The following is a 27,594-nucleotide window of genomic DNA, read 5'->3' on the forward strand; positions in this document are numbered from 1 at the left end:
ATGTTGGAATATGATGGATATCATTATCCAAAGTACATGTATGAAGACATGAATTGGTGTGAATATACTTTGTATACAACCAGAGATATGAAAAATTTGTGCTCTATATGTGTAATAAGAATTATAATGCATTTCACTGTCATATATAAATTAAAAAATTAATAAAAAAATAAAAATGTAAATTAATAACAACAACAATTTTAAAAGCCCAAAACAACAAAAAAAAAAAGTGTTAGTTCAGATAGTATGGAGTTGATATGATGAAGAGAAGACTTTTCACAAGAGGATATCCAAACACCTATAAAGATGTTCAGTTTCATTAGTTATCAGGGGAAAACAAACCCAGATTATAATTCAACACCATCACACATCCATAAGAATGGCTAAATTAAAGACAGCCATTTCCAAGTCTCAACAAGGATATAAAATAACTTCCTCATAAATTCTCGTTGCATTGGGAGTATAAATTGGTACAACCATTTTGAAATACTGCCCATATTCAAAAACTAAACATATACATTCCATTTAACAAAGTAATTCCCCTCCTAATAAGCTGAACAGAAATGAATACAAATGCTCACCAAAATTATGTACAAGATTGTGAATGGCAGCATTGTGTATGATAGCTAAAAGTCAATCAGGATGAGAATTGATAAATTATATGTATTCACATAGGGCAATAACACAGAGAACAAGTCACAACTACAGGCAGTCATTAAGGATGAATCTCACAAGCATAATGTTGTACAAAAGAAGCCAGACACTAAAGAGTATCCCACCTATATAAAGTTCAACAAGAGACAAAACCAGTCTGTGATAATACAAGTCAGCATGATGGCTACCCTTGAGAGTGGGGGAATGACTGGAAGAGGGACTAAGGAAGCTTCTGGGATAATGGAATTGTTCAGTACATAGGTCTGTTCACCTCTTGAAAATTTATCAAGCCATATTTTTAAGACTTTTGTAGTTTCCTTTCTGCATGTGTGTATGTGTGTGTGTGTATGTTCTAATAACAACCTACCACAATCACCACCAATAAAAGGACAAATAAAAAGTAATAATCTCTCACCACTGGCTCAAATCTAGGTGGAATAGTCACTATCAACTCCCAGACCATCTCTAACCCTGGGTGCTTTTCATTCTATTGCCTTTCTACCCCAGAGTACAATCCCTGTAGATCCATGAATATATTTAGATAATTCAGGATGTTTGTGCCAAACAATGATCCATGAACCCCCAAAAGATTAGAGGAATAGTTAATTTTACTTTGCTTTTGAAAACAGAAGGCCTAAAAGTCCCTGGGCTCAAGTGTCTTCGTATTAACACATACAAAATGGTACGTAAAGAGGCCACAAGCTGCTGAGCCCAGATGTTTTTGATGAGGAAACTTTCGTCAATGCAATCTTTAGCAGATTTACCTGCTTTAGACCTCACCACCTCAGCTTCATGGTTTATTTAACCAAGCTCCTAGTAACTTGTAGCAGGAACATCAAAGAATGTGTTTTAAATGCCCATATTAAATTTTGGATCAAAGAAACAAATAAGGGAAAATTATCACTCCTTTAGGTTCAATTAACATTTTATCTCCAATGTTGACTTTGCTCCAGTTAAAAAATAATTATACGAAAAAGAAGAAAAGTTGATGTGATCATAACTTACCATTTTGTTAATTGGCAAATCACCATTTCCTACCATTGATTCCATTTACCTGGTTATGAAATAACCAATTTCCTTCACCTGACTATGGTAGGCCACTTGCGTATAACTGTGCTCATCCTACAGTGCGACTCTTCAGTGCTTGGAAGGAAAAAGAGCCGCCAAGTTGAAATTGGGACTCTATCATATTCCTGATTCTATTGCTCACCCTATTAGGACTTCTAGGAAAATCATTTTACCTCCCTGACCTTCAGATTTTCAAACTGTAAGTTAGTAATAACCCTTAGCAGTGAAATGTCTTAAATATTGGCTTTTAACATAGCAGGAGTCATAAGAATATGATTAAAACTAATAAAACGGGTTTTAGGAGTTTACTCTTGGGGCAAATCTTTTTGCTACACAGTGTTTTAAAAATAGGATAGTGATGAAAGATTCAGGAAAGTGTTAGCATGTTAATTGATCAAATGTATTTGTTAGAGGCATTTTTATTAATAGTATACATGATTAATCTCTTATAACTAAAGTTTCCAAATATTAAATATTCCATTTAAGGATATGAAAACTGCTTCATGATCTGGTTGGTATTACTCAGTATGGATTTATTTTCTCCTAGAAAGAAACAGATAATGAATATAATTAACTGTACACCTGAAGTCTAATGGCTCTGTAAAGGTGATGGTAAATTGTTATCTCTTCTCAGTAGTTTATGAACAGGATAAAAAATTAGAATGTATGGATTCCTATTGCCTCTACTATACTAAACACACACAAGAGTAAACACATATACATTTAAGTGTATATAAAGGTATGCAATAAAAGGAAAAAAAATGCTCTTCCTGTTCTAAATTAGGTTGATAATGATCCATAGGGATATGGAGATCAATTGTGATGGAATAAAAGTTCAGATTTGGAGACAGACGTAGAGCTTCAAGTTTCTTAGAGTTACTAGCTAAATAACTGTGAACATACCATTTAACCTCTATTTGCCTCAGCAGCTCATTTTGAAAAATAGAACAGTAATTCCTGAGAGTTTGTTGTGAATATTAACTATGGTAATAAATGTTAAAACATGTATAAATTGCAAAGTACCTACAAATGTAGGATATTATTGAGATAACCTTTGGGTTTTAACATCAAATACAATTTTATTTAGGCTCATAAAGTGGTTATTCTTTACTAGATTTGTGTTGGTGAATTACTGACAGATGATAAGCAGGAATCCTAGCTCAGATATTAATGAGAAGGAGTTATAAAGTACTTTAGAGTCAAAACTGTGTGGAGGACCTAGCTTTGTTACTTATTTATTTTGTGCACTAAAACAAGAAATTAATTTCTCTGAACATTATTTTCCTTTACTGTAAAATTGAAATAATACACCTTAAGTAGCATTGTAAAATTTTTAAAAATCTTGTATTATCTGTATAGTCACAACACATAGAACCTGTTAGCTTTCAGGATTAATATTTTATTTGTTTCAGATATTGTCTGAGATGCTATGGCTACAGTTAGGTAAAGACATGGACTCTACCTTCAAATCCACAGACTGTTGTGAAGAAAATATATAAAGCAATAATGTTGATACAGAATAAATCTTAGAAAGAGAAAGGGCTGAGAAAAGGAAAAAGGCATGCCCACAGTGCAGAGAGTGGTGGAATCAGTACAGACTTCCTGAGTCCCACTCCTAAACTGGGAGTTGATAGGAGAGCAGAATGTGTCAGTTGCAAGGTGGGTTCTATATTCATTTTTTATGGCTGTCAATGCAAATTACCACAAACTTAGGGACAAAAAACAACAGAAACGTATTCTCTTTCAATATCTGGAAGCCAGAAGTCCAACATTAGAATGTCAACAGGGATGGTTCCTTCTGGAAACTTTGAGGGAGAAACCATTCCGTTCCTCTCTCCTTGCTTCTAGCTAGCTGCAGTCATGGGTTTTCCTTAGCTTTAGTTATATCCCTCCAGTCTTTGCCTTGGTCTTCACATGCCCTTCTTCCCTGTGTGTTTTCACATAAAGACACTAGTCATTGGATTTAATAAGTCCCACCCTAGACGCAATTTTAGCTCATTTTAACCAAATTTGCAAAGCACCTCTTTCAGGTAAGGTCACATTCTAAGAGTGGACACAAAATTTGGGTGGACACTATTCAACTCAGAACAGTCTCCCTCAGATCCCCCCAAATTCATGCTCTCCTACATGAAAAATACATTTGTCTCATCTCAGCAACCCTCAGAGTCTTGACCCATTCCAGTATTAAGTCCAAATCCAAATTCTTACCTAAGAATTCAGAAAGTTCCAAACCTCATTATCTAAATCAAGTGTTTGTGAGACTTGGGGAATGATCCATTCTAGAGCAAATTTTTCCTAAATCTGTGTATTTGTGAAGCTAAGAAACAAGTTATCTTTTCCCCAAATGTGTTGGTGGTTCAGGCATAGCCTAGACATCCCCATTACAAAGGGAGAGAATGGAAGGAATGATTGCCCAAAGCAAGTCTGGAACCCAGAGAGCAAATTCCATTAGGTTTCAAGGCCTAAGAATAATCCTCTCTGGCTTGATGTTCTATCTTGAGACCCTTTTGGGCATTCCTGCCACAGTCTGGCTGGGCAAAATAACCAGGGGATGACAAGCAACTTGTGAAGATTGAAACAGCAGGAGCCGCTTTATTGTAGGACAGCAGAGGTATATATACATAATTGAATACACAGCTTGTTTCAATTTAGCATCATCCAGTTACAGCAACCAGTCATTAAGGAATCCTCATCATCTTAATAATTATACACAGCTTAACTTAATTAACATCATTAGATACAGCAGTCAGTCATTAAGGAATCTCTATCATCTTTAATGGCTCGGTGGCATTAGCTCAAACTACTCCTCCTGGCAAAGTGCCATCTTGACTTGTTTGTGGCCCTCAACACATTCCTACCTTCTCTGGCCTCCTCATCGATGGCTCCTCGTTAGAGTGATTGATTCTTCCTTCATTGTCCCTGTCAATTCAAAATGAAAACTGGCAATGTGTCAATCAGTATATAATTCTCAAAATTGTGCTGATTTTTCCATCCAATTCACAAGGATTTTCCATCCTCTGGGAGGGTTCTCCAAAGATCTTCCCCATATAACTCCACATCTGTTTGCTATCTTCTGAGAAGATTCATTGCTTCTATCTATGGGTCATATACTTAATTTCTTCAGCAAAATGTTGTCCATCGACAACCTTTGTGTTGTCTCCAGAGAACACTTTTTTACCTTTTACTATCCAGTTAGCTTGGTGATTTCCCAAATCATTAATTGCCTGTACTTTTTGCCTAGCAGTTTTTATCTACATTTCTTTCTTTCTTTTTGTTTTTATTTTTTTGAATGATTTTTTTTTGTTAGTGTATATTTTTTACTTTTATTTATCTGTCTATCTATCTATCTATTTATTTATTTATTTAGATGTGGTACTGAGGATCAAACCCATGCCTCACACATGCTAGGCAAGTGCTCCACCACTGAGCTATAACCACAACCTCTAAATTTATTTATTTCTGTTTGCATTATTATAAGCAGGAAAGGGGGGGAAACAAACAAACAAAAAATAGGCCACAGCTGCCATATTTTGCTTGGAAATCTCAGTGAATTATCCAAGTTCATCCCTTATATATTCTGCCTTCCACCCAACACAATTGAGTTGGACACAATTCAGTTAACTCTTCTGTCACTTTTTAACAAATATTGTCTTTCCTCTAGTTCCCAATAATATGCCACTCATTTTCATCTGAGATTTCATCAGAGGCGCCTCTAATGTTCATATTTCTAGAAACATTCTGTTCTTGACAATATATGTGTTTCCTAAGATGACAGGCACTTTCTTTTCAGCCCTCCTAACCTCGTTCTGAACCAGAACCACCTTTATAACACCCATGTTTCCACTAATAGCTATTTCCAGGCATATGGGGTTTTGCTATCATATTCCCCCAAACCCTTCCTATCTCTACCCCTTACCCTATTCCAAAGCCATTTGTAGATGTTTTAGGTGTTTGTTATAGCAGCAGTCCTTTCTAGGTTCCAACAAACATCTGAGTCATTTTCCTAGGGCTGCCATAACTACCACAGATGAGGGGGCTTAAAGCAACAGATACTGATGCGCTCATGGTTCTGGAGGCCAGAATTCTGAAATCAAGGTGTCAGCCATGTTCCCTCTGACGGCTCTGAGGAAGAATCCTTGCCTCTCCTTACCTTCTGGTGGCTCCTGGCAGTTCTTAGAATTCTTTGGCTTGGCTCGATCGCTTCCGCCTTTGTCCTCTTCCTCGAACGTCTTCATATGGCCTCTTTAGAATGAAAGAAGTCATTGGGTATAAGGCCCATCCTAATTCGGTGTAACCTCCTCTTAAGTACTCATTTGGGTAAAGGTCAAACTCTGGACACAAGATTTGGGAGAAAGGGCACTATTCAACCCCATAAGAGTTCTTATAGATTTCTGTTTCTCTGATCTTCTTTTAGGTTGACAACACTATATTAGGTTGCTATGGTGATAGTTTATTCATTTGACCTACTGTCTTCATTCTAATCCCCCATTTCTTTTAAAAATGTGTTTCTTAAATGTTAAACCTTTAAACTGACAGATAGACTGATGGCAGCATCTTGAGAAACCAAACATTATGTTTGTCTGGAGATGGGAACTTTTTTTTCCAAAATAAGGTCAGAAACAGTAAAATATTGTTTTTAGTTCATTGGATTAATTTGTCTGCTGCCACTAACTGTGGTCAAATAATAATCTTTGTTTCTGTTCATGGTTAATTACTTGCTCAAGTTGAAATCATCAAGTTTCTATAACTGATTCTGTGAATTGATATTTAATACGTGGTCTGCTGTGTCTACCCAGCCTGGGATTTGTTACTTTAACATATCAATCAATGGCAAAGTCAATGTGTAAGCTGGTAGTGATTTTGGAAGTGTCTTTATATTCAATGGTCTTATACCTTGTTTGTAATTGAAGGTCATTCTTTAAGAAAAGAATGGTATCTATGGCTGTAAATTCATTGTTCTTTCTAAACTCTTGAGAATGGAGATTTGCAACATCGATATTGAAGCCAAGTTTTTCCCATTCAGACTACTAAGACTAATGCTCACAGTTTTAATTATTTTCACTCAATGCAGCAAATTCCAGGAATGTTATTTCTTACCTGCTTGACACTTAGAAAATATGTCTGTCTTATCAATTTGAAGCCTATGAAACAGTGGTCTTTTCTGTTTTCAGGTAGCTCCTCTCATAGCACTCCTCTAAGAGTCTACTTGTCTTATCTTAATAGCAGTCCATGACCAGGGTTGTAACTCTAGAAACTCCATCTCAGACTGCTGTAAGCTGTGCTGCAGAGTTGTTTCGTGAGGCTGTGGATGAAAACATTCTCCACGCTCCTCTTTGAGTTTTCCTGCTGGTTGAATGTTTCTTACGTCCCTTTATTCCCCCAAAGTCATATCATATCCTAACCCCTGGAACCTGTAAATGTTCCCTTGTTCAGCAAAAGGGCCTTTGCACATGTGATTACTTGAAGGATCTTGAAATGGGAGATCATCTCAGCTTATCAGGGTAGACTTGAAATGTAATCACTGGTGTCCTTATGAGGCAGAGGCAAAGGGAGACCTGGTAAGAGGTAGAAGAAATGACAGGGTAACCACAGAGACAGAGACTGGATTGTGCACACAACCCAAAGAATGCCAGAAGCTGCCAGAAGCAAGCAACTGATGGTCCCTGGAAGGCTCTGGAGAGGGTGCTGCTCTGGTAAAACCCTCCATTCCAGCCCAGGGAATGGATCTCAAATCTTTGGTGTACAGAATTGTGAGGAAAACAAATGTCTATAGTTTTAGGTCACCAAGTTTGGGTTTCCACAACAGTCTTGAAAAACTAAAACAGGTATGGGATATTTGCCTTAAAAGATGTAAGTTTTCTATACTCCTAACAAAAATGTATACTAGTTCACATGTATATTATAATCATGAATTTATGTGTGATAGTTATGTTTCTCAGTAGCACTATGTAGTGAGCACATCCCCTGAATCAATACTAAGCTTTGAGTAGCTTCCCTCCCTTTGACCTTAGGTGAAATACCTGACCTATCAAAATCAACTCTGGACTTCCCTACAGGACTCATTTTTTTTTTTTAAGTCGGGAGACTATTTCAGTGATGTCTTCTAAAAGGGGGCATATCTTCCTGGGTATGAACAACATATTCCATATTTTCTCCCTCTGTAAGCTCTCAAGTTCTGTTCAATTTTCATTTCCCATTTTAAGTTAAATCAGATTAAACCAAAGCTTCCTTCCTTTATGGGTGCAATGTTAGTGGAACAACTAATTGTTCCTCAAATGGCTAATTATATTTCTGCTTGCCTACTTGAAGGTCTAATTAGCCAATTGCATGTGCTTTTGTGGGGGCAAGGAGATAATTGGTATTGTCAAGCAGGTAATTAGAAAAGCAATTAGTGATGCTCACAACTAATTACAAGAATGAAAATTGTGCCCACCAAAATGGTACCAGTGTCTACCTGGTAGAAAACCAGTCTCTGGAAAGTGGCAGGAGACTTAATGTGTTTGGCACTATTAAAACTCAGGCAGTAAAACAAGTCATGGACCTCCCTGGTCCATAGGCCACCTCTGTGAGGGTCTGTCAGGTCTCCCTAACTGTGGTAAAGTGTTGCAGCTGGGGAAGCATCCCCAGTGCCAGTAAGAAACTGCCAGAAAACTTGGGCATGAACTTTATCCACATCGGGGACACTGTGGTCTTTCATTCTGGAAATAGCATATTATGAAGTCCTTTCTAGAGGAACAATTTTTGTTGATATGTTATCAGCATCCATTTTTCACATGTTGTAAAATGAAAGGTTCGGGAACACACCATTTGTTTTTTTTTGTTGTTGTTGTTGTTGCTTTCAGCTGCTCCTGACCAGCTCTTCAAGTATCAGGATTTCAGCTAAACGTTTCAGCGAGTTCACCTGTAGCTGGAAGCTTCCTGTGGTTGGCAGGTTTTGCTGTTGAGATCCCTGAGGGCTTTATGCCCCATGATGCTTCTGATTGTGCTGTTTGTTCTTTGTTTCTCAACTCGTTATTCCATGTAAATGAGAAGGGGTAGAAAGAGGAAAATATGTTTTATCTGACAGCAGCAAGTCAACCAATTTAGCTCTCAAGTAACAAGAAAATAAAATTTGTTGAGAAAGTTGGTACCCTGAATACCTGAAAAAATTAAATCTGCTGTCAAGCAAAATGAAAAAGCCGGAATCACTGCATCTCCTGACACATTTCAAAATGGGTATACAGAGCACAAATTATAGTGTGCTTGATGGTGCTGGTGGTAATAGCATGCAGCGCTCCTCCCAGAGCTCAAGTTCTACTGCTAAAAGGGTTCAGCTGCGTGGGTTGTGCATGGATAGATGCCTGCAAAAGCTGAGGTCAAGATTTCTAAATACGGAGTGAGTGTGTCAGGAGAATTGGTGATTTACCTGGGATTTAAAAGGGGGAAACGACTTTGTCACTTTTTCCAATTTTAAAGTCTCTCTGCCCTGCCCTGTATTTCCCCACCACTCCTCCTGTGCAGTCTTAATCATTTGGTTCCTTCGGGACCTCCCGCCTTGCAATCCAGAGCGAAATGCCCAGGACTCTGGGAAAAATTTCTCTTGAAGTAAAAGTCAAAACAAATGCAAATCTGCTATTATGGTTGAGCAGTTTAAATGCCGCAGCACAAATGAGGATTAAAATCTGAGAAAATGTATCCAACATAAATATGCACCAAGAGGTTATTTTTAAAATTTAGCAATGACTGAAGGATAATATAGGAGAAGGATTAAAGGCATTAATTACATGACAGATAAAGAATAAGCAGAACTTACTCTGAATCAGTATCAAACAGTCTTGTTAGCCAGAAAATAAAGATATTTTTGTTCCATTAAATATTTTCTTCATGCTTTCAGTCTTTCAAAACACATTTCATTGTATGTATGTGTCTCCCAAATTCATTAGGGGACTGTAGAATGTGGGATCTGAGGTGTTGTTAGTTATGCTGTCCTGTCTGTCTTGCCAGATAGGACCATCTCACAAGTGAGCAGCTGTCCTCTTCCTCATGGAGCCCCCAAAGCAGCCTTGTTGTTAGGATTATTTTTTAAAGCTCTTATTGTTTGAAGGAGGTTCCTGACTTTAAACTGACTTGTCCATTGTAACTCCCATGCCTAAAGCTGCCATAGGCAGGTCCTGATGCCAGTCAAAGATGTCTATCAGATATCAAAAGGCTCATGTGCTAATAATCCTTCCTCCAGATCCCCTGGCCTTCTCCTTAAGGTTCAATCATAGCTGCTTTCGTATCTGTTCTTAAAGAGTGGCCAAACAGTAGTTGAAAGCTTATATCCAACTGGAGGGACATTATTCAAAGTGGGGAGAGGGTGGAGACAGGAAAAATGAAACACTCTGCTTCATTTAGCTGTAAAAACTTGCAACTTTACTATTTAAAAAAATCAAACTATCTTTTAACTGAATATTTTGGTGTCAGAGAGACCTAGCTTGAATATGTTTTTAGAAATTTCCTATTTTAGGTAATATTTCCATTGTTTTTCTAGTTTCATTTTCTTTTTTCCATCTCTACTCTTTATTTTAATAAGCTTACAGTAGAAAAAATTAAAAGGCACTTTTTTCTTTTATTCTCAGTTGCTTGCCTCACACATACTTCATGCTGTGTCCAGAACTTTCATTAGTAGTAAACAAAGGAATGCTAGGGGTTCTGAGTTAAACACATTTCCTCTTCCTCTGCCATCTCCCAAATAAATGCACTTTCTACAACAACCGACCATGATATCTGGAGTTCTCTGTACAAATGAATTCTGGACCAAACTCATTCTTCCTGGCCAGCCATCTTGGCTCTATCTCCTCTCCTCAATCTCCCCTGAACTCCCTTCCCAACTTTTTCTTCACTAACTTGACATTTATTTCAATAACCTCTGTTTATTCACCCCTGAAAGGTGTTTTAGTGTCTTCCTCAATTCCCTTATCAGGGACAATCTTCACTTTTAACTTAGATCCGGATCAACTGACCAAAGTATTCTGATTTTACTGAAAATAATTCACCCATCAGGATCCAAAGTAACCATTGGGCAAATAGCAAGTAATTTCTTCCATTCTCAAAACAAAAGTAAGTGATTATAGAGTTTCTGATATTTGTTACCCATTCTAGGAACATGAAAGCACAGGCTGATTCTGACAACCCACTCTCTTTGTTCTCTGGTCCAATCCTCAGAGTGACTTTGCTTTGCTTAGGGCTATCACATGAACAAGCCACAATTTCCATTTAGATTTATTCCGAAGATTCCAGCAAATATACTGCTTCACAGATGATCTCATCTTGTTTTGATAATGTGCCCAATCATTTCATATACAATCAAAATGAGTAATCAGAGGTTATGCAAATGAAACTTTATCATCATTGGGACCTCTGCCTGTTTGTAAGCATCCCTTCATTCTCATGTGGTTGACATTAGCTATTATTCTTGTCGACAGAGTTTTCGGTGGAACATTGTCCACCTTTCTTTTGTACACTGTAGAGTCCAAAGAAGCACACTCATTTCCTTTTTATGTTGTTAGAATTAGATGTATCATTCAGCTATAATCTGAGTTCTACAATAGCTGCAATCACTGTGTCAGTGGCCCCTGAAATGAATTCTTAGATTCGGCAATCACTACACTATCAACGTATATTAGGTGTAGCATCTAAATCTTCTGTTGGGAATGTTGCGTTTTAGCCATTTAAAGCAGTGTGCACTAAGTGTAACCGCATATGTCTACATTAACCTACCTTGCAGCATTTGCCAGTGTGCTGCCTGCTTTCTACACTGGATGTATTTAACTATAAACACAAGTTGTGGAGCCATAGATTATCCTTATGCAGTCTAGGAACTCTTTTTCAAAACATATTTTTTTAGTTGTTGATGGACCTTTATTTATTCATTTATTTATATTCGGTGCTGAGAATCAAACCCAGTGCTTCATGTATGTGAGGCAAGCGCTCTATCACTGAGCCACAACCCCAGCCCCTAGGAACTCTTTTCATAATAGAAATATTGAAGTTTCATAAGAAAAAATGAAATTTAAGGTTTGGTATTCTTGTTTATTTTCTTCAGTATTTTGCATTTATTTCTTTATTCAAAGATTTTTAAATGATACCAGAGATTATTATAACCTCAATTTAATTTAAATAGACTAAACAACAACAAGAAGAAGAAAAAAATTCTCATGTCAAAAAATAAAACTGAAATATCTGTTTTAAGTTTGAGGAAAAATGGTAGAGCTGGTGCCTACTTTTGATAGCAAATTAATACAGTTCTTTAAGAGATTTGTTGCAGGCACACATTTGAATAAGTAGTATTGGAAATAATGTAATTTTACAAATGATTATATCCAGATAAGCAATAAAATTTTAAGGAGATACTTTAAAGAAGAGGCTTAAACATTTCTTGTAATTACCACAAAATAATAATTTGACCATTTTTGAGGGTTCCACACTGAATTCATCAAGAGAAGAAAGTCTTGATGCCAGTCTTCAATGAAAAAAGAATAACATAGGAAAAATAATTGTGTGATTTTTCATTGTCTGTGCCTCATCTGCTTTTTTTTGTCATAGGTTATGTTTGAAGAAACAGTTTCTTTTATGTATTTGTCTTCAGCTCAATCATGTAATAAAGTTATCCTGCATTTGTAGTATTTTACTTAGTCTTTTATCAAAGAAATGGCTGGTAGGTGGCCAATGTGACAAAGGCTGTAGTTCAACTATGCTGTTTATTATTGTCTCTGTTAAAGTGACCTCAACAATTTCCAAAGCATATTGATATAACAGTAGCTCATCATATTCTGTTAATGCACAATAGAGAATAGTCCTACTGCAGATAATATAAAATGACTTTCAAGAAACTGAAAGCTTTATTTAGTTTAGTAAAAAGATGCTTGAAGACTACTTTGTTTTAATGAAAATACAGAAATTAACACATGGAAAACAACCATGAAGATGCCAGTCAGACATAGCTATAACATCCATCAGATGGCAGTTCATTTATTCATAAAACATTTATTGACTGGGACTGGGGTTATGGCTCAGCTGTAAAGCGCTCGCCTCGCACATGCACATGCACCTGGGTTCGATCCTCAGCACCACATATAAATAAATAAAGTTATAAAAAAATTGCAATGACAGTCTTTAAAAAAAAAAACATTTATTGACTACCTAATATAAACATAAGCTACTTCACTATGTCCCAGTAGAAAATGAAATAAGTCTTAAATATAAAGTTAGTAAGGTTGGAAAGGAGGAATGACTGCTGATGGGTGTGAGATTTTGGAGAAAAAGGAATGAAATGTTCTATGATTAGATTGTAATGTGGGTTCCACAACTCTGTGAATGAACTAAGTAGCCAGTGAACCATGCACATGCACTTTAAACAGGTGGGTTTTAGGGTGTATCTCAGTAAAACTATCTAGAAAGTCAAAGTCTTACTGATGAAAGACAACAATATCTTAACAATATTGATCATAGTATTATTTACTGGCTTTCAGCCACTGTTGATGAACTAGGTGAATGTACATCAGTTTATGAAGAAGCAGTCCTAAAGAAATTGGGCTACTTGGACTTGAGAATTAGCACTTATTCTTCTCTGCATAAAGAAGTGAAGGCTTGTGACACATTACACTTAAAGATTTTCTGTAAACTGTTTTTTTTTTTACTAAGTAGGAAGACATTTTGCAGTCATATCATTTGCGAATAATTTGTCACCTGAGATCTCCTTATGTCTCTACTAGTTTAATGTATATTTCCTAAAAACAAGAGCATTTTCTGTATAATCACAATGTAGCCATCAAAATAGAGAGATTACTGTTAACATATTACTATCATCTAATCCTCATATTGCATTCATGTTTCACCAGTGGTCTCAATCATTTACAGAAAAATTATAGCCAAAGAATCCAGTTTAGAACCAGGCACCACATTTTGTTTTCCTGAGTATGGAGCAGTTTCGGAGTCTTTCCTTGACTTTGATGCACTTGACACTTCTGAAGAATTATTTTATAATGGGTTTTAGGATGTCCCTCGATGTGGATTTTTGCGTTGTTTCCTGATGATTACATTCAGGTAATGAAGTCTTTCCGGTGTTGACTTCAGCACAAGTGAGCTCATGGTCTCCTCATTGGGTCTCATCAGGATGCACAAAACTTTAGTTGTTCATCACTGTTGATGGGCATTTTGATCATTTGAGGAAGGTGATATATGCAGGCTTCTCCAATGTAAAGTTAATTATTTTCATTTTAAAATTAATATTTTATCAAAGATATTTTAAAATGATGTAATTGGCCCATTCCCTCTCAAATTTTTTATTTAAGACACAGTTCCCCATTTTAGTCACTGAATAATAATGTTACTGTTATTAAGATGATGTTGAAATTACCCAGGTTATCAACATTGAGAGCCCCTTTATAGTGGCTTCTATGTTCTTCTGACAAGTGTCCACATGCTTTGAGCACTTTCTTGCTTTCTGTCACAAGATGTTCTGGTTTCATTTTGTTCTTTACTTTCTTTGCCTCCAGCATTTCTCCAAGAAGCCCTGGTTTCTTTTCATGAAGAATGGTCTAGAAGCCATGGTCTGGCATCGGGTGTACTCATTGCTAGAAGTGTTGCTGTTCCCAGGCCTCTCTGGGGGCAGAGCTAGAAAATATATATGTGTGTTTGTCATTTCCATGTCTATTTATTTATCTATATATCGAAAACCATTATTTTACACATAGCTATAATTCCAACTCAGTAACCAGAGTTCATTTATCTTTTTTCCATATTCATAACTCCTTTCTCTAGCCAGATGACGAAACTACTTTCTGTTATCCTTAATATAGTTACTTATTAATTCTTTCAAGCCCCACTTTTATGTAACTAGTCTGTCAACTCAGTTGTCCTCCTCCAAGTGCAGATCCCATTCTTCCCCTACTTGGTCTCCAACACTCCAGGCTTGACTGGCTGCCACTCTACACAGGTCACTCTCAATCTACTCATGTTCTCGTGCTGTATGCCAGGCCACTCCCATCTGTGCCTCTCCTGACTCTACCCAGGTGCCTAGGTTCCTAATTCAGTAAAGATACACACTTCTCACCCCACTCAGGCTCTGGATCCCCACTTGGACCATGTATCCCCACCCTCCTGGGTTCTGATACCCCCACCCAGGCTGCCATCTATGGAGATGCCTTCTTCACCCAGCTTGGGACAGCTTTATATCAAGCCCCCCACGTGTGGATGCCCTTGTCCCCCACCCAGGTTCTGATGTCACATCTCTCCCCCTTTGTGGACACCCCCTGTCCCCTCTGAGGCTCTGATGCCCTGTTTGAGCACCCTGTGACTGCCTTTTTTTCCCTCGTGTGGGTGGATGTGCACCTTCTCTGTCCCACTTTAGGGCTGGATTGTTCAGAAGGGGAAGGGAAGAGAAAAAATGGAAAGGGGGGGGAAAAGCTCATGTTATATTTTAACTTGACATGTTTTTCCCACCTACTAATCCTAAGTTTGTAAGGGAAGGGACCACATTTTTAAGACTTTTTGTTCTCATCTTTCAACAGAGTATGTGACACATAGAGTTAGGAACTCAATAACTGCTTGTTAAGTTAGCCTCAGCCCAGCTGAAAGCTGAGAACTTACATAATTCCAGGCTTTAGCTCTTATCAGTGATCTCAGTAAAGCCTTTTGAGCTTTGTTAATAGAAAGTGAATCGTAAGTAATTTGGCCAGTGGGTCTGCCAAAGAGGACATCTTTCTGAAGGAGTACAACAAAATGATCTTGTTTTGTCACAGAGGCTGAGCCTTCTGTATATAATACACTGATAATGTGGATGAAATCTGTTGATTTATTTTAAAATCTTAAGTTTAAGAATAACAATTTTAATTAAATACACAGCTTTTATTCTTACTTTGTATCAAAATCATAATTATGCCTTATTTTCTCTATTTTCAAAGCATAAAATAGTTTTTCCATATGTTTAATTTTATATAAATCCAATAAACATAATACATTGAAGGAGAATTAAAATAAATGGTGTTTGGAATGAAGTATTACATTGGAATGGCCAATGGAGAGTTTATTCTGAAATATAAGGTCTTTCCTTTCAGACTCTCTTGTTGGCACAACCAAGTTTTCTTTATTTGTATCCTTCCTGAGAAATGTGTTTATTTATTCAAAACATAATTGTTAACAATTCAGGGCCAACCACATATTTTATGGGGCTCAGTGCAAAGTGAAAAGAAAGGGTCCCATGTTCAAGAAATAGGAAGAAGTTGCCCTTGAAAGTTCTTAAATGTAATGCCTTTTCCTTTTTCCCAGTCTGTTTTTGACCTGTGTGGCATTTTTCATTTGCTGTGTAATTTTACACTTCCCCAGCACTGGGATACATACCAGGAAAGTGTGAACCTTTACAGGGCCCTTGGGGCTCACCTGGGGCAGGAGTAGGGAATGGGGTGCACACGCACAGGGCCCATGTGTTCAGGGCTCCTCCTCCTGCCCCCCACTGGATTGTCTCTGAGGAAACCAGAGTGAACAAAACCGACAAATGTTCCTGGGTCAGGGAATGTACATTCTAGTGGAAAACTCAATAAAAAATGTGTGTGTGTGTGTGTGTGTGTGTGTGTGTGTGTGTGTAGTAACTGTTATGTAGTGCCAAGACCTGTGACAATAAGAAAAACCAATCAGGAACACAGGATTTGGTGCACTGAATGTAGCAGACAGATGGGTTGCAGTTTAACACTGAAGGTTAGGAAAGCTTACATTCAAGCCAAGACCCAAGAGCAGTTAGGGGTTCAGTCATGGGGATTCCTAGGACAAGAATGCTGCAGGCAGGGAAGAGCAAATTTACATTCTCTTTAGTAAATGCTACAATTATTTCAGTTATAAAGTTCCAATTTTCTCAAGTTATCTTTGACTTCTCCTCATCACCTTCTGCCTTTCCCCTTATTATGAATATTCTTTTTAGAATCTGTTCCATCTTCTCCTTTCCCAATTAGTCACCCTAGGTGGGACTCCAGCTTCCTCTCACCCATTACAAGAGGCTTCTATTTCCCCACTTCAAATGTTTGAAATGCCCCCTCTACTCCTGTAGCTACAGTCTCAGACACAGCTGATTGTGTCTTTATCCCCTATCAGTTTGTTATGTGGCTTTCACACATTTCACAAACTAACTACAGGAGCATAGAACCACATGTCATCTCTGGCTGTCCTAAGAAGACCTGCCTTAGATGCTAGCCAATCAGTCTGTCCTATTTTGGAGTACCACCTGCCCACTGGCACTCTGAGCCCTATGACTCCTGGATATCTTCACTCTGTCTCACACTGTTGAAAATTTACTCTTAACTCAACCCTGAGCCCCATTGGTATTTTATCCCTGAAATGTTTCTAGATCTCTCCAATTAGAGTGAATGGCTTAACCTGGTTTCACTTTTATCTAAAGATTCCTCCACCCACTGGAGTTAGAGATCCAATCTTATTCATCTTTACATTCATCATACTTATCTGTTTGCTTCTCACATAGTAGGTACTTAATATGTTTTTTGAATTGAATATTATTATTATAACTAATATTATTAATTGTAATGATAATGAATCTTGAAATAATGCACATGGCAATAATGCAGATTAGAATAACTTGAATTCAAACACAGAATGGCTGGCAACTGGCTTTATCCTCTATTTGATCCTTTTATTCAAAATTCTTTGAGAAGGAGAAGGCAACCTAGAGGCTTAAGTGATACCAGACCATGGGGAGTCAGGCAATCCCACCCCAGGACTGAGACATTGGTTAGTCCCCTGTGTTCTCCCAGCCCAGTCTCTCTGGATCAGGCCAACAAGATGTGCATTGACTCTTTAGAATCACTGCAGCTGCCCCAGAAGTCCAACCAGTTACTGGACTCAGAATCCTACCCATCAATTTTTAAGCTAGAGCAGTCACCACTAGGTGGCAGCAAACCTCAGCCCAGGGTAGGTGGGATCAAAAGGAGCTCCGAGATGGCCAGCTGCACAAGTTCACCTTGGTCATTTACCTAACATCAAAATGAATAACAAAGCCCTACATTTTCACGGCAGAATTTTGAGGTATCATTTATTTCATTATGGCAGAGTTTAATTAACCATTTTTCTAAGATTCTATTACAGATCAGATATTGTACCAGCCAGTTTACATGCATTATCTCTGATGCTCACAATAACCAGTAAGGCAACAGGCATTAATGTTTTCCTTCTGTTGGTAAAGAATTTGATGCTTAGAGAAGAAAACTCCATCGTTCAAGATTGTATAGCTTAGTAAGTGGCAGACCTAAGAATTGAATTCAGTCCTTGAGTAGTCAAGTTATGGAAAGAAAAAAAGAAAAGAAACAGGAAGAGAATAGAGGAGAAAAGCAAATGCTGTGTGTTGCCATTTCTGTTTTCTAGGCCCTAGAGGTCTGATTTTGCCCAGGAAAGAGAGACTTCTTGCTTGCTTCTTTATCTTTGTTCCTCCCCTCCTGCTCTTCCACACCAGAGACTCACTAGTACCATTATGTACTGAATGTGTGTGTCCCCCAAAAATTCATGCCAAAGGCCACAATGCTATAATAACAAGAAGGGGGCCATTTGGAAGGTGATTAGGTTTAGATGAGGTCATGAGGGTGGTGTTTCTCTCCTCTCCCTTCTCCTCCATGTGAATTGACAAGAGTGGCCATCTGCAAGCCAGGAAGAGGGCCCTCACCAGAACCCAAGCTTGCCAGCACCCACCTCTGACTTTTAGCCTCCAGAACTGCAAGAGTTTGCTCTAACAACCCAGGCAGGCTAAGGCAATGACTTTTATTTTTCTGTAAATAAGCTCAACTAGTGTACTGTCTCCAGAAGGTGGTTCACATCTCTGTCGTCCAGTGAAGTTTTTGTCTCCATGGTCATTGTCAGCACTTCATCCCAAGGCTTACCCATATGTGGTCTTAGGCTGGTCCTTATATTTAGTAAGGGTAACCCTTTCTCTAATTTGCTTTAACACTCTATATTTCCCATTGTTAGTGGTTCAGATCTCTGATAACAGTGAACTGTTTTAACCCCATCTTACCTAACTTTACATGATTGCCTGCTTTGACTTTGAGGAAACTTGAGTTCTCTGGGAACTATCATCATTATGGCCTTAAGGGGAGATAGGCTAACTTGCCACTTAGGCAGCAAATAAGGAGAGAAAGAGTAAAGACCAGCAAAAGGAAGAGAGAAATAAACTTTCCTGCAGAAGGTTCTGAAATTTCAGTGAATTATTCTGCTTCCAATTATATCTAATAAACCATTATGCCCTTCATTTGTAATAAAGATATTGGAGTATTATTATCTTTGAAATGCAAATTATGTAGTTAACCATTGTTCCCTTTTTAAAATTCTTTATCTAATTTGTAGATGGGGGGATATTGTTCTTGGACTATATTGGTTAAGAACCAAATGATCTACACCCACACAGCCTCCTGTCTACATTAACATGACTTTACTTTTTAGCTGTCTTCATTAAAATGACTTTACTATTCTACTGTCTTCATCAGCTTGATTCTACTGTTCCAAGAAACTCTTGCCCAGGAAGATAAAAATTGAAAATAACTTTCTTGCTCCTTTCAGGAACTTTGTGAAAATCCATTGAAAGAAATATTAATTTCTTTCAATTGATAGCATCATGTGACTGTTTACCATCCAAGATTTACTTGGAAAACTCTACTTGGAGTGCCCATCAATCCTAAATCATGTACAGTACTTGAACCAATCCCAATTGAGCACTGCTCTGTTGGAAGACCCACCTTACACCAGAAATACTACCCTCCCCACAAATCTTATTAAATATCCCAACATTGTGCTCCCTCTTTCCAGAGACTTTGATGTTAAGGGAATTGTCTGCCTTGTGGTGATAACAGTGAACTCACTTTATTTTAGCAATGGGCTATAAAATGCCGATTTTGTTAATATTTGGGAGAGCCGCCATTCCACATTGAAGTATTAGAAGCCATTTCCTTTCAACTTATGAAATTAAACTAAAGGTCTGCTTCTGCCCAGAAAAAAAAGAAACTTTTCAACTTTATCTTATAGGTGTTACAGTTTCATCATATCTTTCTTTGATAAGAAAGTATATACTATCATAAGCTTGCAAGAGTAATCACAGAGATGGAAAAATTAATTTTCATCAGAGGAAACAGTGGGAAACTTTTAAAAAATCACTGTAAATACAGTTAATTTAAAGTTATATTTTGAGATTAAATTATTTTCTCTCTGGCATTCAGACCCTGAAATTCACTTTAAAATATGTTGGTGAACAATTCTCTTTCTCCAGAAGTACATTTTAAAACCAGCAATATTTTATAATTGCAGTATAAAATGAAAATAATTGACTGCAGCTTGCTTTGTGGGACCTGGCTTTTATTCTACATAGATATGAAACATAATGACATTCATCTGTAAGAGACTTTTATAGACTTAAGAGAAATTAAGTCACAAGACTATAGGTTTGTTCATAAATCAGCAAATCAGATAGATTCCTAAAACTTTCCCAGAACACTATCTAGGGACTCCTTTGCAATTTGTTACCAGTTTTATATTTCCTTTTAGAAAAGATTCATCTCCCAATGAATATTTGGCCAAAAAAAAAAAAAAAGAATATATAACATTGGAATTTATAAGAGCTTACACCAATTATGTCATTTTTTATTTAACAGTTTTAGAAGACTTGTTCCAAAATTACTCCTGATTTTCATTTTATTTGTAGTTTTCTAAAATGCAGCTACTGTTAGGACATCACAAAAGCCATGCCACCAGTAGTAGAGATACTGTCGGGCAACCATCAAGACCACGTGAGAAGGCAACATGTTGCAGCTGAAAGTATTTTTAATAACTGGAAATTGCTTGGAGTGCTTTTAGAACGGAAAGGGTGCTAATTTATTTGTCTAATATACTTACCCAAATTAATTTAGCAGGATTACTTTGGTCCTAATTCTCATACAATGAAATTTATGTATTAATATTTTTAAATGATGCATCATTTTTTTCCTAAAGAATGGATACAATGTATTGTAATGACAAAAGTCTACCAGCAGTCACTAAAGAAAGATTTGAATTAACCCCTCACCAAAATATATAAAACATTTGATTTTATGTGACCTTGTAGATAAAACATCACCATGTAAACTATTAATGAGAAAAATAGAATCACATTTTGTTCTTCATTTCACCTGATATATAGCTTCCATTACAAATATAAAGGGAGATTTACTCTGGCATAATTTTTATCTCAGTGGTGTGTGTGTGTGTGTGTGTGTGTGTGTTTAAAAAATTGGATTTTTACATATCTTTATGATTAAATACATTGTTTACTACAGACTGAATTCTAATGAAATTCTCAGTAGAGAACATTTTCCCATTTTTTCCTTTAGAAAATATGAACCAAAATAACAAATATCTAAATAGATTCTAGCAACTGCAAACTTAGGGCAGGTATTCGATGTTATGTACCGGCACGCTTATTCCAGTTTTTTGTCTTATATTCTTCTGAGTTATGAAGATCTCTTGGTACTTAGGCTCAAGGCCTTGCCAATAAGCATAAAGATCATGAAAGATGTCTGTAAACTAGTAAATCTGTTTTTCTATAATTATTGATATACATTTTAAATGAAAGGATTAGGCTCATGTAGCTGACATTTAACTAAAAACATTTAGTTTTCACTATGGGCCAGGTACTGTGGTAAACATGATACATGACTGTCTTCTTTAGTTCTTTTGGGAACCTTTATTATCATTACTTTCCAAAGGACCACAATAAAATTTGGAAAAGTTAAGTAGCTGGTCTAAGATACACAACAAGCAAAAGGTACTCAATAACTATATTATAAATACAACTTATTTGAAGTTACATTTTGAGATTACATTATATTCTCGCTGGTATTCAGATACCTGAAATTCACTTTAAAATATAGCGGTGAACAACTTTCATTCTCCAGAATGAACTTTGCGAGATGATTAGGTCATGAGGGTGGAGGCCTCATGAAAGGCATTAGTGCCTTTATTAGAAGAGACACAGAGCCACTAGAGGATATAATGAGCAGAAGGTCATTGTTAAACCAGGGAACCCTCAAGAGACCAGGTCGGCCAGCACCCCATGCCTTGATCTTGAACTTCTTAGCTTCCACAACTACAAGAAATAAATGTTGTTTAAGCCACCTAGTCTATAGCAATTTGTCATAGATTTTTCATATATACCACCAAGCACAAAGATACCAGGAACCTTAAAATAAAAGCCAGAACTTCAGTAGGTTGGACTATCATGTACTGGTATAGGTTTCCTCTCTCCCATAATGGGAAATATTTTAAAATTATAGGGAAGTCAACATAAGAAGTTATTTAATATGCAAATAATTTATTGTGTACCATTTCTTATGTACATGTTTCCATTTATTTCAAAGAAATTTTAACTGGATTTTTTTTTATAGATTGGTCTAGCAAAGTATAGGGTAAGTCTAGAGAATAAATTTCAAATTGTATATGTTATTTGTATGTACTGGGTGGTAAGGATTGATTTCAATGCAGTATGCTTTCTAGGAAAACAGAAAAATTTAGTATTTTTCAAGGGGCACAATCTACACCCAAACATTCTCCATTTCCCTACTGATGGTTGAAAAATATGCTTCCTTGTTATTTAGTCCAGAAATCCAGAGTGGCCTTATTTATGATTCTAGTAGTTCATCTCATTTCCTTGAATATACATCTTGGGTTGTCTACTTCTACAGGTTCATTCTCTTTTTCTCCCATTAATAATTCTTTAAGGCAAGTTTTTATAAAAACTCAAAATAGTGGTTAGGGACATGAGCACTTCCTACCACTCATATTTAGCTGTATTGGGTCAAATGTTTACTGTTCACTATTTCTTTCCATCTGTTTCCTTCCCTTACAGCATCACCTACTTGACATTGCTAAAAGTTTGATGAGAGAGTATCACCGAGTCTGTAACATGACAGAACCCAGACACAACTGACAGGTCCTGGGTGGGGGACTGTGAGTGACAGGAGTATACATAAGCAGCTGTGTGACTTGAAGACACATCTGGCGTGGTTGTCAGGGACTTTTATGGAACTAGATTCTAGAAATCATCCCAATAATAACTTTATATCATGTAAAAAATACTCCACAATGGAATGGATTCTCACATTCAGAAATTACGCGCATTTTCCCAGCATGGTATCCACTTACCTACCACTTTATGCCACATAAAATGATAAATTATCTAGTGCCATCTAAAGCCATCAGGAACATTTAAAAGTTTTATAGTACAGTATTTTAAAGTTTACTAACCATTATATAAAATTAATAAGACAGTTTATACAGTTTCTTGCTTTATTGATTGTGGGTAATAACCTGTGGATGGGATATAGTAGAATGATGTGACTTACTGCTTTTCAAAGATTCTTATTTAAACGTTAGTAATTTATTTGGGTGGTTTTGGGATTCCTTTCACTTATGAAGTCTGAGTGAAGAATGGTTAAATATTGAATCGCTTTATTCACTAAATATTTTTGTGGAGAATTTCTTTAAGGGAAGACGTGAATTTTAATGCATAAATTTTTTAGACAGACTATTGAAGTTGAAATTTCATTTCAAGAGGCAGTCAGCTTTGTTTAACTCTATATTTTTAGTATCCCAAGTTACTGAACCAGACTTTGCTTTAATTAATAACTATAGGATGTGAGGCAGTTCCAGTGCTGCTTTTTCTATTAACTTGCAATTTCCTGTAGGAAATTAATAAAATGAAAGTAGGGGGTGGCCAGCAAGAATAAATACACGCTACTGTTGCAAGTCGCTAAAATTCATCAGAATAAATTAAGCTGCACAGCTTTTGAAAAAAAAAATACGTTGTATGAAGTTTTTCAATTCTTAAGGCAAAATTGACAAACAGCGACATCCAGAAGGGATCAATTTCAATATAATATAGAAGCAATAACTTTAGTTAATTGATTAGGATATAAAATTTTTCTAGGCAGTATAATTTAATGACTAAGAAAGTAGATTCTGGAAACAACCTGATTTTGAATTCTGGCTATACCATTACTAGCAATGGGATTTTGCAATTTACTTACTTTCTCTACCACTTTATGTTCAAAATGTAGATTATAGTAATCCCTATCTTACAGGACTGGTGCAAAGATTAGATGAATTAATATGAACAATTGCTACATGGAAAGCAATGCACAGGTATTGACCATAATTGATATTTGTTTTTTCTTCAATATTAACACTTAAGAGATATCAGGCTGAGAATGTAGTTCAGTGGTAGACACTTGCCTAGCCTACCCACGGCCATCATGGGTTTGATCTCCAGCACATCATGCACACACACACACACACACACACAAATAAATAAAATAAGAAAAATTATCTTTTAATTTAGCTATCTATTTCTACAAGAACCAAAATAAAATCTTTAGACAAGAAACTTAAGATTTAAAAATGCTTCCAAGTTTTGTTTGTATTTCTGGGACCCAAAATTATTTGGCCTACTAGGAAACTTACCTCAGCTATGGAGGGTGTGTGTGGTTGTGCTCACATACCAACATGTCAGTATCATGTTATCACATTCCAAGTGTCTGATCATTTTCTGCAGTGAGCAAAAGGATTTCTTTTGCAGAGATTCCAGAAACTTTGAGAAAATATCTGTAACAGGGAAAGAGTGGGGCGAGGGAAATGGGGAAGTACTAGGGACTGAAGTAGAGCAAATTATGCTCCATGCTTGCATGATTATGTCAGAATGAGCCTAATTTATGTATAACTATAATGCACCAATAAAAACATAAAAAATAAAACTATGGTTAAAAAATATTTGGAAAAATGTTAGCAATTGGCCAGAATATACAAAGAAACACAGAAGTGACAAGCATTTGGCTCTGTAGCTCAGACACATCAGTGATAGGATGGCAGGCTTCTCAAACTATGTTTTCTTTTTCAAAGTTATACTCTTTCTCGTCCTACAATCAATATGCATTGAAATTTAAATAAAGACCTCATGAAATATGCAATTAAGTCCCATACTTCTTTGACTGTATTATTTATCTAGTTGACAGTATTAAAAAATTTCAGTTCTGGCTTCATTTGAACTGTGTGTAAATGCTGCCTAGTAGTCAGTGACATACCTGGAATACCTTCTCCTTCTTTATTATTATGTCCTTATGTGCTCATCTAAGCATGTCTTGCTACTAGAATTGCCTTATAAAAGTCATTTTTAATTTCCCAAGTTAAAGATTTCTCTTATGTTTACAGGCTCCCTAGCTTGAGAGATTTTTTTTCTGGAGGGAGGGACAGGGCAGTTGGACGAGTAGTAACTTTTATCATTCCATCATATATGATTTATCTTTGCTGTATGTATTCTATTACTTTTCATTTAAGTAAGAATAAAGAGTAACTGCAACAAATCTTCCTAAAGTTACTAGAATACATTTGCTACCAAATTATGTATATTTCCCCTTTCTAGAACCAGTTTAAGTGATCTTTACTGAGAAAGACTTTATTTGGTAATTTGTTATGTTTTTACTTTGAAAACGACATTAACATTTTCTATGTGATGACTTTCTCAGTGTAGAACACTTAAGCCAGTGTTAGGAAGTAAACTTTTTCTTTCATTGTAAGTATATATATTTTTTATTAGTAGTAAAATGTGCTTAGCATGGATATTCCATAATTTATCTATTTATCTCTTCATGAACTTTTGGCTTGTATCTAATTTGAAGCTATTATGAATAAAGCTGTTATGAACCTTTGTATACAGAGCTTTTTGTAAACAAATGTTTTCATTTCCCTTATCTAGGAATGGTATTGCTAGATTTTATGATAAGAGTATGTTTACCTTTATGAGAGATGCCAAACTCTGCTCAAAAGAGCTGTACCACTATGCATCCCCGTCAGAAATGTATGGAGGTTTCAGTTGCTCCATACCCCATCAGCACTTGGAAGAGTCAGACTTTTTAATTTTAGCCATTCTTTGGAGTATTTTACTGTGGTTTGATTTTGCATTTCCCAGATGGCTGCTGATATTGAACATATTTTCATTTGTTTATTGGCCAGTGATATAACTTGGCTATGTCTATTAATTTTGATGATATTTAATTTATTGATATTTTTCCCATTTATGGATCATGTTTTAATGTTAAATTTAAGTAATATTTGCCTAACTCAAGGTCATAGGGATTTTCTTATGCTTCCCTTTAGTTTTTATTACTTTTCCTGTTATATTTAGGTCTGTCTGTATAGTTATTTTGTGAGGTTTTCATCCGTTTTTCTTAATATGGTGTGAGATGAGGGTTGAAGTTCTTTTTTTTTATATGAATACTAATTGTTCTAGCACTTTTCTTGCTCCCATTGGATTACCTTGACCACTCTTTTGCATATATATATATATATATAGAGAGAGAGAGAGAGAGAGAGAGAGAGAGAGAGATGCACAAATTTAAGTATATATGTGTGTGTGCGTGTGTGTGTGTGATTCTATGTTGACCGCATCTATTCCATTGAGATATACATGTATCCTGATGCCAATCCCACAATGTCATTTTTGTGGCTTATATACTAAGTCTTAAAGTAGTGTGAAGCCTCTAATTTGTACTTATTTTTCAAAAAAAAAATAGACTATTCTAGATCTTTTACATGTCCATAAATATAATAGAATCAACTTTACAATTTCTCAAAAAAAAAGAGCAAAATCTTCTGAGATTATGATTAGGATTGGATTGAATTTATGAATTTATATGGGGAGAACTGACATCTTAAGCATTGTGTTTCTTCTAATCTACAAAAGTCATAATACCACTTCACTTATTTAGGTTTTCTTTAACTTCTCTCAGCAATAAAATAGTGAAGATTTTGTTAAATGTTCTATATATATGTCACTTTTTGATGCTATAATAAGTGGTACTATTTATTCCATTTCAATTTCCAGTTGTCTGTTGCCACTGAATATTAAAATGTAATTAACCTGTTACCTGTGACCTTTACTAATTTTAATAGTGTTTTGTGGATTCCTAAGGATTTTTCTATGTAACTAATCATGTCATCTGAAAATAACCAAGATGTCTGTCTTCCTTTCCCATTAGTATGCCTATTATTTCTTTTGCCTGCCTTGTTACCCTGGATAGGAAATGTTGTACACTGTTGAATTGAAACAGTGCCAGCCAAAAACCTTGCTTCATTTCAGATCTTAGGGGAAAACATTTAGTTTTTCACCCCTGAATGAAACTATAGGTTTTTCTAAGATGTTCTTTATTATATTTAGAAAATTCCCTATTTTAGTATACCAAGGTTTTATCAGGAGTGAATATTGACTGAAATATTTGTCTGCATTTTTAAAGATAACCTTGTGGTTTTAATTTTTTAGTCTGATAATATGGCAAATTGAATTGATTGAGTTTCCAATGTCAGGCTGACATTGCCTTTTTTAGGATTAACCTCACTTAGTCATGGTATATCATTTTATATATGATTGAATTAAATTTCCCAAATTTTAAAAGGATGTTTACTGCTCTGTTTATAAAGTATACTAGTCTACAAATTTTATTATTTATCATGTCTTTGTGCAACATTAGTATAATAATGCTGGCTTCATAAAATGAGTAGGGACATGTTCCCTCCTCATCTGTTTTCTAGAAAGTTATTATAGAATTAAGTGTCATACGATCTTTTTTTTTTATTTTTTATTGTTGGTTGTTCAAAACATTACAAATTTCTTGATATATCATATTTCCCACTTTGATTCAAGTGGGTTATGAACTCCCATTTTTACCCCATATACAGATTGCAGAATTACATCAGTTACACATCCATTGATTTACATATTGCCATACTAGTGTCTGTTGTGTTCTGCTGCCTTTCCTATCCTCTACTATCCCCCCTCCCCTCCCC

At 36.1% G+C, this 27,594-nt stretch overlaps 1 protein-coding gene and 1 long non-coding RNA gene across 5 annotated transcripts in view; one reads left to right on the forward strand and one right to left on the reverse strand.

Moving 5' to 3' along the window:
* Positions 1-27,594, forward strand: part of Atrnl1 (attractin like 1) — a 708,669-nt gene that overhangs the window by 541,356 nt on the left and 139,719 nt on the right. The window lies entirely within an intron of this gene.
* Positions 6,707-24,379, reverse strand: LOC125618003. The gene is made up of 3 exons (XR_007349212.1): positions 24,368-24,379; positions 19,140-19,149; positions 6,707-8,636 (listed from the first exon to the last, which is right to left on the reverse strand). It is a non-coding gene; the product is annotated as an uncharacterized LOC125618003 (long non-coding RNA).

Source organism: Marmota marmota, unplaced genomic scaffold (assembly GCF_001458135.2).
Source record: "Marmota marmota marmota unplaced genomic scaffold, marMar, whole genome shotgun sequence".
Taxonomy (NCBI): Eukaryota; Metazoa; Chordata; class Mammalia; order Rodentia; family Sciuridae; genus Marmota; species Marmota marmota.